Source organism: Benincasa hispida, chromosome 5 (genome assembly GCF_027475165.1).
Source record: "Benincasa hispida cultivar pf3 chromosome 5, pf3_genome.v1.1, whole genome shotgun sequence".
NCBI lineage: Eukaryota > Viridiplantae > Streptophyta > Magnoliopsida > Cucurbitales > Cucurbitaceae > Benincasa > Benincasa hispida.
In genome coordinates this window covers 14424607-14437752 of record NC_143482.1, presented here as the reverse complement: position 1 = coordinate 14437752, position 13146 = coordinate 14424607, and the positions used below count along the sequence as shown (strand labels likewise).

General features: G+C 34.3%; 1 long non-coding RNA gene across 2 annotated transcripts; it reads left to right on the top strand.

The window, feature by feature from the left end:
- The first annotated feature begins 491 nt into the window (after positions 1-491).
- On the top strand, positions 492-5463 carry LOC120078331 (uncharacterized). 2 transcript variants are annotated; one of them, XR_016529660.1, is made up of 4 exons: positions 492-2084; positions 2204-2282; positions 3192-3252; positions 3775-5463. It is a non-coding gene; the product is annotated as an uncharacterized LOC120078331 (long non-coding RNA). The 2 variants fall into 2 exon arrangements; XR_005481985.2 differs by having other exon boundaries at positions 501-2084; positions 3192-5463.
- The last annotated feature ends 7683 nt before the right edge of the window (positions 5464-13146 follow it).

Genomic DNA, 13146 nt, shown 5'->3' with positions numbered 1-13146 from the left:
ATGCTTCATGAAATAATTACATGATTACGGATTAGTTGAACTATTCTAATATGTGTTGGAGCTAATGATTAGTTGACTGTTAAAATTTTTGGATCTTTATTTTCCAATAGTTCAAGTATTTGTAGCTTTATTATTGTCATTTACAAGCATTTGACTTTATGTCATGATGAGCTTTTTTGAGAAGGTTGACATTCAATCCTTATGTCAAGGTTCTCTAATCTTTAGGGTATTAAGTAAGCAATTCATTTTATCGGATTAATCATTCATTGTTTGATCATTGGCTACCTTGCTTTTCCTATTCTATCTAGTTTTAAAGTTCCTCAATAATGAACCATTTCACCTTAAATTTGTTGAACGCTGAATAATTTTATGTAGAGATGTTCAATTTCCTCAATAATGAACCATTTCAGCTTAAATTTGTTGAACGCTGAATAATTTTATGTAGAGATGTTCAATTTTCCTACGGGGGCGGGGTCCTATTGGACCCCGCCCCAAGTGGAGCGGGATTCCCCGATTAGGTGGAGAATGGGATAGGGAGTGAAGGAAAAAAATTTCCCGTGAGCTAAACGTGGACGGGGACGGGGAATGCATTCCTCGTCATTCCTCGTCCCCGCCCCCACCCCGATTAGCTTCTACATATTTATTTAGTATAGTTATCTAATATTATGTTATTATTATTATTATATAAATATTACATTTAAATTTCAAATTTGATTATTTATTGGGAAAGATAATGAATATGTTTACATGAATATTTGAATTTAGATTATATTGTGAATACTTTGATTTATATTTATTTCTTTCTACTAAAAAATTATTAGCTTTTTAAGGCCAAAATTTGAGTAATTTATCTCTAAAGTCAAATTGTCATGTACAACTAACCATAATAAACAATTTAGTGATAAAGTTAATTATTTAATTAAAATTTGTTCACATCAGTGATTTAAATTAATTGACCTTTTACAAAAAAAAAAGTAATGAGAAAATTTCCTAGCGGGGAACCCGATCCCCGCGAATTCCCCACGGGAAATCCCGTCCCGATCCCTGTGGGGAATGAAATGGGGAGCGGGAATGGGGATAGGGAATGACATCCCCGGCCCCATCCCGCCCCGTGGACATCTCTAGTTTTATGTGATAGAGAAATAACTTATTGTCCTTTTTATGGGTCCCTATCATTGTAATTTCTTTCCCAGTCTATTTACAGGGCCCATCTCTGTTTGCTTAGATACGACTTGACTATTCCATTTGCTAGGTATGTCGCCATGAATAGTTTAACATCATTCAAAAGGTATCAAAGAGCAAAAGTTCATAGAAGGGACAATGATGAAGTCACTGAGAGGAAAATTTCCAAAGAAGTTCAATAATGATTTTATTATGTGGATTGCCCTTTTATAAGCCAAGGGTTGGAGGATTTACAAATAATAGTTAGACTAGTTGATATAACAGACTCAAAATCTAATTTAAAGAATAAAGATAAAATGAAAGACTAATTACAATAAAATGACAGCTAGTCAGTTGGTAAAGTGGCATTTGACTTGAGTCTTGCCAGAGGACTTGATTACTACACTGGAGTAGTTTATGAAGCATATGTCAGTTGTTTGATATTAATTCTGACTCTGCTTTAATTGCTAGAGAATCTTCTATGATAATTCAAGTTCCAGTTATTTGGAGGATTTTGTTGTGTTAGATCAGTCAATAGAATTTAACTTTCTATTATTTTGAATTATTGCTCATTCTTGCATGGTTAGTTCGAGAGCTTGATATCCCATCCAACCCCTTCTTTCTTGATATGTCTCTTCACACGTTCACCGACTCCTAACCAGCTAAGAGACTGTATCACTAGCTGCTAAACACAAGAATAACCCTATAAACATAAATGTCCCACATCCCCCAAAATTTTAGCCCATCTCTTACCCCTTTTTCTAGGCCTTGTAATGTGATTTTGGGGTGTGATAGAAGTAACTATAGCTTTGAGAGGTCCAATTAGTGGTGTATAACCAACTTTGGCCTCTACTTAACAACTTCATGTAGGAATGATTAGAATAGATATCAAGGTCTTCAAGCTATTCATCGAGGTTCAGAAGGTAAAATCTTTAAAACCTTTCAAACTTTTGTTAAGTGTTGTAAATTAGCACTTAACCCATGGAAACTCTTGTTCGTAGATTAAAATTTATTTTTGAATTTTTCAAACATGTTTCATAAGGGAATCAAGTCCGGGACATAATGAGGTATCTTTTAGAAATGCTCAACTGAAAGCTCTTGTCTCCATCCACAATCTGGAGGTATGTCAATAAGTTTGCTGCAAAATGCTTTAAATATTTTGTTCATCTTTTTTCTCTTTTAAATCCTTCTACTTGTGTATAGACTGAAAAGTGTGGTGATTATCATAATTATGATCATGGTAATTAATGTGACCAATTACCATGGTGAATATTGTTCCTATGGACATCCATGATTAAATTTGTTCCTATGCCGACTTATCTTCTTTTGATTCATTTATTTTCTCATAGGAAACTTGTTAAATCTTTGAATGGGACGGCGGTCTTTGTTTTCTTTGATTTCAAGCTTGCTTAATAAAGTACTAAGGTACTAAAATTTTGAGAAAAGATCATGGGATGAAGGTGATTTTGAGCAACAATAAGGTACTAGAATTTTAAATCTTTTCTTTCCATTAAAATTCAACTTCCATGGAGGCCATTTTCCAAAAACTCTGTTTATTGTATATAAATAGAAGCATGGATTCATGAATATGTATGTAGAATATGTGTTTGTATATTCTTAGTTAATGGATGTTGAATTTAGTTTACAAGTTAATAATGTTTTATCTATTATATGTGGTAGAAATGTTAAATGTTACACTGTCAGTTGAATTTGAGCATCACTTTACAGACACATTCTAGGTTTGATGACCCAACTTGATTTGTGATTTTGTGATCATTACTGCAATTTCTGTTCTGCTTGTTATATTTAAGTTGTCCAAGAAAACTATTATTCCACAAGCCTACAAAGAACTGGATCAATATTTCTATATCCAAGGCATATAAATATGGTAAATTGCTTGTGTTCCTAAAATTTATAAAGTATGAGCTGAACTTGACCTTCCTTGAATTATTAATAGTTTGATTGTGCTCCTAAAATCTTTCAATATTATAGTTGTTGTTCTTATATTATTTTTTAATCTTGACTATTAGATTATAATCCACCAAGCTAGGTTAGGAGCTAGCCATAAGGTTCTTGAATTGAATTGAAAAGGCAAGTATAATTTGCGTTTTAGATTCTACTACAGCTTACCGTACATATGCTAAAAGTTTAGCCTTTATTTTTGTTTCTTTTTTTATGTATACCAAAATGGAGTGAGATTCTTGTGGTGGTTGTTAGTTTTTGCTCTTTCTTTTTCCTCTACTACTTCTTAGAAATGGGTAAAAAGGAGTGGAGAACCTCTTCAGATACTGATTGAATTTGTGCAAGTTTAATTTTGTATTATTTTTTTGTTTTTAATGTTGGAAATACTAAGAGGCTTTAAATTTAAGTTTGGGGAGGTTATGTAGAAATTGCTACTAAGTTAGGGGAAGGTTAGTACGTTGTAATAGTATTGTTGAGGTTTAGAAAACTTTTGCTATCTATATTGGAACAACTCTTTTTAGAGGTTTAGAAATTGCCATAGCTATGTTTTTCCATTTAAGGGGTCTTGAGATTTCTGATTTTTTTTTTGGGTTGTTTTCATTATCTCTTCCTTTTGCTGAAGATTTATAATTTATTTTGTGTTTGCTATAGTTTTTTTGTGTTACATAGGGGTGAAGCTCTTAAACCATTTCTTGTTCTCAACATATCTTTTTGTTGCGTGTTCTCTTTCAGGTAATCTTCACTTTCTAATCCTCAATCTTCTACGCTAATTCCCCCTTTAGACTAGTATCTATGTATCTTGTAAACTTGCGGACCTTTTTTGTTGTTATGTTTTTGTTTAGTTAAGTAGTGGTTGTCCTTTTCTTTTTTGCATATGTGATGTAGGTTTGCCATTCTTTGTTTTAGACTACACCCAATTACATTTTTTTTCATGTTAGAATTTTTATAGAGTAAAAACGAAATTTTAGCTCTTTTTCAATTGTTTTGAGAGTCAAAGTGTGACTTAGAAACTTTTAGGAACTTTTTACGTGGTTTTGATAGTCTAAAAGACACCTACATTCCCTTTATATGTATAAAATAAAAGATATGTGAATTGGTTTTGAGTTTGTGACATTTCTACTTGGTTGTTGGCAATTTTAAACCATGCATTTTCTTTTGATTATATGTGCTTTTGTATTTGTTATTATGTGAAATCATTTTTAGAATGAATGAATATAATTTTTTGCATATTGTTTGTTATTTTTCTCCCTTAAAATGCTTGAATGTGCCTTGCAATGTCTCATTTCAACTCTATATTTCAGTTGCCATTTTTTAGCTTGCTTGACTATTTAGATAATGAAAAGTAAATCTTAACTTTGTAACTTTGTTGTAATTAACGTTCTCTCTTTTGGTTTCATTTTTTCATTTTTTCTTATTAAAAGGTTTCTCACCTTTAAAATGAAATTGATACTCTAATTTAAAACGAAATTGGTACTTTAATTTGGTCTTATGTCAAAGTTGAGTGTGACCATGTGTGATAATCTTTGCTTGTTCTCTTATTAGTTTCTCACCTTTTAAGGTGATTGTTGTTGACAAAGTCATCAAGTCTTTGGGCTATAGGCAGTGAGAGATTTTTTTTTGGGATAGTGGAGGAGAGGAATATCTAGAGGTCAAAGATAAAATGTTAGCTTATAAGTGGTTCTGGCACCTTCACTTCCGATCTTGGATGAACCCTCTTCTGGTCTTGATAATTCGTCTTCACATATACTCTTCAAAGCAATTAGACGTAAGACTCTTGAAAAGGCATTTGCATGGTTGTTCACCAGTCAAGGTAAGCAACTCAGAAAAAAGAATTATCTTTGTATATTTGGAAATGGTCTAAAACCTATTTTGGTTATGTTCTTTTGGCTTTCTTCCACATTGAAAATATGCAACCCAACTTGGTTGAAGTATTTTATGTGAATAACACTATTAATATGGTTTATTAGTTGATATATTATATGAGATAAAAATCATGATGCTTTAGTTTTTATTAGGTGAATGAAGTGGCGACACATGCAAGAGCTACATATAATGGGAAGCATAATTGTATTGGATGCTTTCCAAAATAGGAAAACTAGAATATAATTTTGATGGTGGTAACTTTTGGTCATGTGAATGTTCTTTTTGGATTATATGTACTCCATTTTTATGGGATTGCATGAATTTGGAGCTAACTCATGTATGTATTTCGAAAAATGTTGGTTAAATTAACTTTTGAGATTAATATGTAGTATTTTATTTTCATATGATATAACTTTGAAGATTCTAGGTACATTTAAGTGGAAATTAACTTTTGATCATATACGGGAAAAAAACTATAGATGTGAACAATTTTTTTTTTTTAAATATATATTAAAATAATATTTAAAATATATATTATTGTATCTCTCCCAATGCTATAGAAAAGTATAAAGTATAATACTTTTGCCAATGTTATAAAATGTAAAAAATCTGCAATTGAAAGTGGAATTTCATATCACTTTCCATAACGTTGAAAAAAATGCTATAATAAGGTTATTTATTTATTTATTTATTTTTATTTTTTACTTTCAATAACATTAGCTATGATAGTGTGGAGAAAAATGCTATAAAAGGGTTATAATAGTGTTTTTTACATGTTATAAGAAATGCTATAAAAATGTTTTAATAGCTTTTTTCTCATGCTATTAAAAATGCTATAAAATAGTTTTGACAGCTTTTTTTCATGCTATTAAAAACATTATGTAAGAGAAAACATAGCGTTTTTGGCTTATGCTATGAAATGTTTTCATAGCATGATAATTCTGCAATAAAAATGGATGTTTTGTAGCACATGTTATAGCAGACAAAAAAGGTTATCAAAAGTATTGGACTTTCCATAACATCGCCTATGACAATGTCTCCAAGAATGCTATCAAAAGTCTACGATAACATTTTTGGTCTGCCATCGTATGTGATATTTGTTGTAATGTTTGATGTTAATTTGTTTTCTTTTCTTTGTGTAAGTGTTCTAAGCATGACAGGATATCATCAACGAGGACGAGGATAATTTAGTTGAGCAGCTTAGCCTAGCAACAAGGTTAGTGACCTCAGATGTCAGCTTTCTAAGTTAACTTCTTTGGTTAACCAAATGGTTGCAGGAAGATCACAACAAGTGCGAGCATGTAGGATTTGCTCGTTTGTGGGTCATCCTAAGCAAGCATGCCCAAGGTTGCAGTGGAGCCTGATGCCACGAGACTACTTCATAGGACGATTTTGTAGTCATTTGGGTGATTATTTCCATCGGCCTAGATGGGAGTTCTTTGGCTATAGGAACCAAGGATAGGATTGCAACACTACGATATATACCCCGTCGCATCTGATGTGTTGATGCAAGCTCACACCGCCGACTTGGGTATGTTATTTAACAATCTTCTTTTTGAACAGAAGATCCATTGCCTCCAATAGGAGAATCTTTGTCCTCAGATGAAGGTTGGAACTGACTTTCAGAGTTTGAGAGACCTGGTCGATCAATTTGTTGAATTAGTTGAGAGAGGACATGAATCCTTGCTGCTCACATCCTATGACACTACGAGGCATGCTGTCACACCCCCTTCTAGATTACCTTCTCAACCTAGAAGAAGATGTGAAAACAGCAGATGCCAACCGTCTTATGACATCCACTGCCCAACTCAACTATAGCACCTTGTTCTCCAAAGCTTCGTGCACCTGATATACAATTTATAAGCATACATTCATCTATATAATCCCTACAACCATGCAGTCAACTCAGATGCACATGCTATATATACACATTAAAATAGTTTACACATATAAGTTACACCAGAATGGGTCCTATCTAAAATCTATCTTTGGTCCCTAATATGTACATTAAAGGTTACTCAAAATGAACAAGCTCAAACAACTAAGCTTCTTCTGGTTGTACCCCTTTTTAGACTTTGAGCTTTGTGTGGTAGACTGGCAGATCAACTAGGCTCTAGGGTGTTGACCGCTATCTGAGGAAAAGGAATATATTGGAAAGGGTGAGCTAAAACGCCTAGTGAGTGACTTCTTAAAATATGCTATTTAGTAAACATGATTTGAGAACATAATAGTTCATAAACATAAACATAAAACTCTTTAACTTAGGATTAAGCAATATTAAAAGCATTGGAAATATGCCATCTTCGAATGTGCTTTTAGGAACTCCAGAAATCTCGTAAGACATTTAGTTCATTTGAAAATCATCATCCTTTAGACTTAGTTTAGGGAGAATCTTTTTGCTCAATCGCTTAACGTTGAAATCCTTAACTGGTGTAGAGTAATCTCAATACAATCAACGTCGATAATATAATACCTGCATACACGTGGTCAAGCCCCAAAGGCTACTCATATGCCTTGGATACTTTCATCCCTTAGGTATCAAGGGACCCAGATACCTTCATACCTTCAGTATCGAGTTTTCTCAATAAAACATTGTACAACTTTATTTAAGATAAAATACAGTATTCTCAAGCATAAAGCATCCCAATAAAAATACATCGTAGGCACAAAAATCATTGACAAATAGCTCAACTCATAAAATGCTAGCTAACACATGCTTTTAAGCATTTAAACTCAAGTATGCTTCATAAAACTCTTTTATAATTCGTCACATATAACGTTAAGCTTGGTTTCAAAAACTAGGAAAAACATACTTTAAAACTCATAGTATAATTGATCAAACGCATGCTATATTTCACATAAAACCTCAAGCTTTTGAAAGGAAAAGGACCATGCGTCCACTTATCAATTTGTAATTAAAGCAAACATTGGGAAAACTACTTAATGGAAATCATGTTTTGAAAGAGTAAATTCACTGTAACTAAACATCCATGTGTTGGAAAATTTAGCAAAATATTGTTAGGTTTTATGTCCTAAAACTCATAGATAGTAAATGTTATTAATTGATTTTCATCAATAAGTAGTTATAGATGTTAATTCAATAAATGTCATTGTTTGTCTATTTTGTCTTAATAACCCTAAATCTAATAAACTAACATCCAAGACTACTTATGAATCTTGAATTGTATGTGAAAACATACATGGATCGATGTTCAAGCTACAACTTGAAGGGTTTATAGTATAAGGATAAGGTTGGATACCTTATCTTGGTAACACTATGGATATGACCTACTTTGTATTTGATACAAACACAATGATCGAATGCGTTCGTGTAGTTGACATGAGAGTGAGGGTATCCTGTACAATGAGTTTGCATAAGTCTGGATCGCAAAATAGTAACCATTAGATGTAACACCGTTAACTAGTTAGGTTCCTATTTCAATAGGATGACCTAGGTAGCTTAGTCTTAATCCTGAATATATTATGAATTTCTATTCACGAGGGATTCTTCTTTGACTTGTATGGGTGAGGGTGACCAGTTTGCCGATCCATTATGCTTACCATTTTGAGGATAAAACTGAGTGAGGAGCTGGGAACATAATAATATAATATGGAATTCATTCCTTCCCGCCTTAGGAGTTAGTAGTGAGTGTTGCCTTAAGTGTTGTCTCCGAGATTTTAACAAAGAGCCTTACCCTCTCATTGGCTCGGGAGGGGTTTATGTTTATTGGTTGGACTATAAATAGGTTGTTCATTAAAGGAGCACTGATACTTAAGAAGTCAGAGATAACCCAAGGGTAAAATGGTAAGTTGACCTAGTTGGAGTTATGAACACTCGGAAAGGACTAACTTACTATTATTGATCTATATCTGTGGACACAGAAATATACCTGTAGTGAGAATAGTGCAGGTGTGGGTCTTTAGTGGAGTATACCCACAATTAACAAATATTGATTAACTTGTTAATGAGTTTAACAAATTAATCTCATATCGTTGGAGCTTCTGATCTACCGGTTCACTAAGTCTTCTTGTTAGCTCACTAGATGAGAGGGATGGTTTAAATTGTTCAAATTAATATGAGGAAACTATAAATTAATGTGATTAATATATAATTGATTATGGATATGATCTATAATTCAAATTAAATTAGAAAATAATATTTGGATAAGATTCAATTAATTAATTCAAGAGAATTATATTCACAAAATAGAGAGGTATTGCACATATACATATGATGTTTATGATAATTATATATATATATATGTGTGTGTGTGTGTGTGTGTGTGAGTTTGAATGTATAAATAATTATTTAATTAATATGCAAATTAAATAAAATAAGTGCTATTTAATTGTTTTAGTTAATTAAATAAGTGTTATTTAATTAATTGGGCTAATGAATCAAATGAGTGTTAATTAATTGATTAATTGTGTAAAAGGTAAATAAGAAAAGGATTAGGAAAATGGCTTGACCCTTTTCTATATAAAGATCTCCCTATGGCCCCTTTAGGAGACACAAACACTGACAATACACAACACACAAGTGTTATTGTGCAAAATTTTTCATAAGCCACAAAGAGAATCCTCTCTACTCTCTAAAACCCTTTTCTCTCCTTTCTCTCCCAATAGTTGGATATCATCTATCCCTCTATTGGAATCCTAGAGAATAACGAAGTTACTTTTGTGATAGTGTTCGAGATTGTTTAAGAAATCATTTGTGATCAAGATCGTTGGAGGAGCCGTTCGTTGGAACTTAAAGAGGATTTTTTGTGAAGCTTGGGAATCTACAAAGATAAGAATAGTTCTAATTTTTGTCCTAAAGCGTGCTATATTACATGTTTATATTCTGCTTTACTATACTAAATTTGTTTATGTAAAAATTGAATTGTGGAATGAAGGCGTTCACAATACTTTCGCTGTGGGATTCGATCCCTTCAAACATAAGCCTTAGTTCATGGAAATCAAAATCAAGTTCAACTTAATAAAACTAGTCACTCACTGACTTTAAATTTACTTCCTCAAAGGATTGTAGGCTTTCCCTATATGCATTTTCCTTGTGACAAAAATGGGTACCTTAGGTTAACAACATTATTTCCCTTTTGAGCTTAACTCTAACATTCAAATTTAACACCACACTTAGAAATTCCTCATAACTCACCAATGCCTAGCCTAGCTCCATGCATCACCAACACTTAGCCGAATTACCTTGTAACTAGGTTGATGGGTGGTAGCGTGCACATGGGTGCTCCCTGGGCACTAGGATGTACCTACCTTGCCTATGCCTTGGGCACTTGTTATCGCAACCCCTCAGCATGCCTCAATCGTCGTGTACAGCTTCACGCTTACAGCGCGCGCACACCTTGGCCAATGCCCATCTACACAAATGCATGCCCTCGTCAACGCGTGCATTTGTCCTCGCACAACCTCAACTCGGTCAGCTGCTTGCTTATGCTTGGGTTGCAGCTGCCTGCTTGTTTATCCAACAAAATTTCCAATTTCAACTTCTAGCTTAAATAACTTAAATTTTAAACATTATCTCACCAAATTTTTTTTATAAGAACTTGTTCCTAAACATCTTAACTATCTTACCTTAAAATTTGAGCCTTTGATTCCTTTTGATGAGCTCGAAATCCTTCAATTTTCCCAACTTCCTCGAGTAATCTGAGAGCCTTGAACACTTATGGATTTCTTCAATTCCCAGCTCTAACCCATAATTTCCTCTTGGCAGCCTAGGATCTTCTTCAACACAGACCAGGCTTTAATTTGGCAGCAATTCTTCCTCTTTGGCACAGATGGATTGTGCAAGCCGAGTTCTTCCTTTCAAACTTCCTTTCTACTAAGGGTTGCATGATTAGATGACCTATTATGGTGACTTCTAGGCCACTAATTTTTGTTTAAGGCCCTAATCACGCCACTTAGCCCATTAATTGGGTGTTTAAGCTGGGTGTTTCAGCCTCATCTCAACGCATAGGCTTAGCCTTAATCAATGCTTAGGCTAGTGTTCGCTCAAACCTCCTCTCTCGGCCAACGCATACCTCAGTCAACACACCCCCTTGTTTTAGGCACTTGTGTCTAGGCCTGCCACTTATCAATGCATCAAATAACCTCTAAAGCACACCTCAACGCCCCTCATGTCAATGCATAGCCCTTGGATAGCCACATTCCCTAACCTTTAAGTTTTTCGACTAATGCACTCCTTGTTGCCGCCTAGCCCTTACCTTATCCAACACCTACTAACCTCCTTAGCATCACTTGGTGTACATGTGCTTATCTAGGCAAACTTGGCTGCTTGCATGTCGCTTACCTTGGCTTTCACTAACCTCTTTGTGAGGCTAGCCCTTCCTTGACAACCACACCAAATCCTCCCCTTATTAGGCACAAGTAATCTCTATATGGGCCATTAACGCACGCTTCACACTATATTTGGCCAATTTTCTCCATTGGATCCTTGGGCACATAGCAAGGCAAATCCTCCATTCCAAGCTTTCCCATTTTCTTTTAAGTGTTCAAACTTCCCAATTCACCCGAGAGCCAAGTACCTTCCTTAAGGAATTTCCTTCATTCTTAAGCCTAACTCCACAACTAGCTTCCTTCTTGCCTTTACCTTTCAAAATCTCATTAATTGTGGATGGCTCCTTCAAAACAACTCGAGAGCATCCTTTCCCATACTTAGAGGATTTTTCTCATCTCAAGCCCTCTGTGCTTCTACACCACTAACAACATGGCATGCGATTAGATTCTCAGACATAAACATCACACAATAGCTATGAATACTGAGTAAAATGGGTTCTAGGGTTTACACGTGCAAAGATGAGGTAACCTATGTCAACAATGAGGACGAGCCAAAAGATTGCCATGCTAGGAACCAATAGTCGAGGGAGAAGAAGAACATGAGCCTAAACACGACGAATCATAGGAGATAGAGTTAGAAATCGAAAGGCCTTCCTCTGTTTCGTTGGCTGGCATTTCGTATATTTTTTTAATGTTCTTCTTCTTGTTCTTAAGATTCAATTGAGTCTTTTTCTACTTTGAGCTTGTTTGAGTCCCTTGAGTCTTTTAATTCTTTCTTTTTCTCTTTTTTCAAAAATATTAAAAAATCAAACTTTGACATGTTTAACGCCCTTAAAAAGAAGTTTTTGATGAGCATGGAGTGTTTTATCAACTCAAGTAAGAAAAGGCCAAAGAAATATGAAAATTTCTTCATACCTTGACGGAGGATAGGTCACGTCGAGCAATTGACGTTAAAAATCTGCCCTTCCTAGAGAGAGCCAGATGATTAAACTTACTGCTTTCTTTTATTGCTTTCTAGATTAACTTCCTCTTTTTCTTTTGTAGGAACCTCTATAAGAAGACGAGATTAATTTGAAACGATGAGCCCTACTACCACACCTCAAAGACCATGCACGAAGACGCCTACAAGGGAGGTTTTTTATTCCTCTGTCTTTCATTTTTATTGGGCTTAGATTAGAGATACATTAGGGACAATGTATCATTTTAAGTTGGGGTTGGTGGTTATATATGCATGTTCGACAAGTCCTTGAGCACCTGAGCTCAGACTTTGTGTTGAGCTAAATGATATGATGATTCTATTGCATGTATTGTGATGATGGCTTTCTTGATAGGCTTTATATAACTCTTTTTTCTCATTATTTAGGACTCATGAAATGTATGCATGATTTTTTAGCCAACTTTAAATTTTTTTCTTGATTCCCTTGCATATTTTGAGCACATAGCTGTTGTATTTATAGTTTTGAATGCTTAGGATTGGATTATTTGGCCTAGATACTAGCTGTCACGTTGAAAGACCTAGGTGTAGCTGTCAAGTAACTGAAGTTCAACTTAGTAATGCATGCTTAGGTTTTTGCCAAACTCTTGTTTTGTAAAGGAAAAGCCTATTGTAAAGTAAATAAAAGGTGTATAGTAAAAATAAGTTTTTATGATATTTTTGAAGGGGATTACTCCTCTTTCTTAGGGGTATGATTAACCTGGGGCAGTTATAACACTTGTAGTTTTCCTTTGATTTAAAGTATCCTTGAGAAATGAGTATGTTTCGGTGCCTTCTAAGGAGATGTTGCTCGTAGTTGGATGTCTTTCACGTAACCCGTGTGGGCAAGCCAAAATGAAGGTAACATGTCTAGACATAGTTTTCCCCTTTTGTGTAAA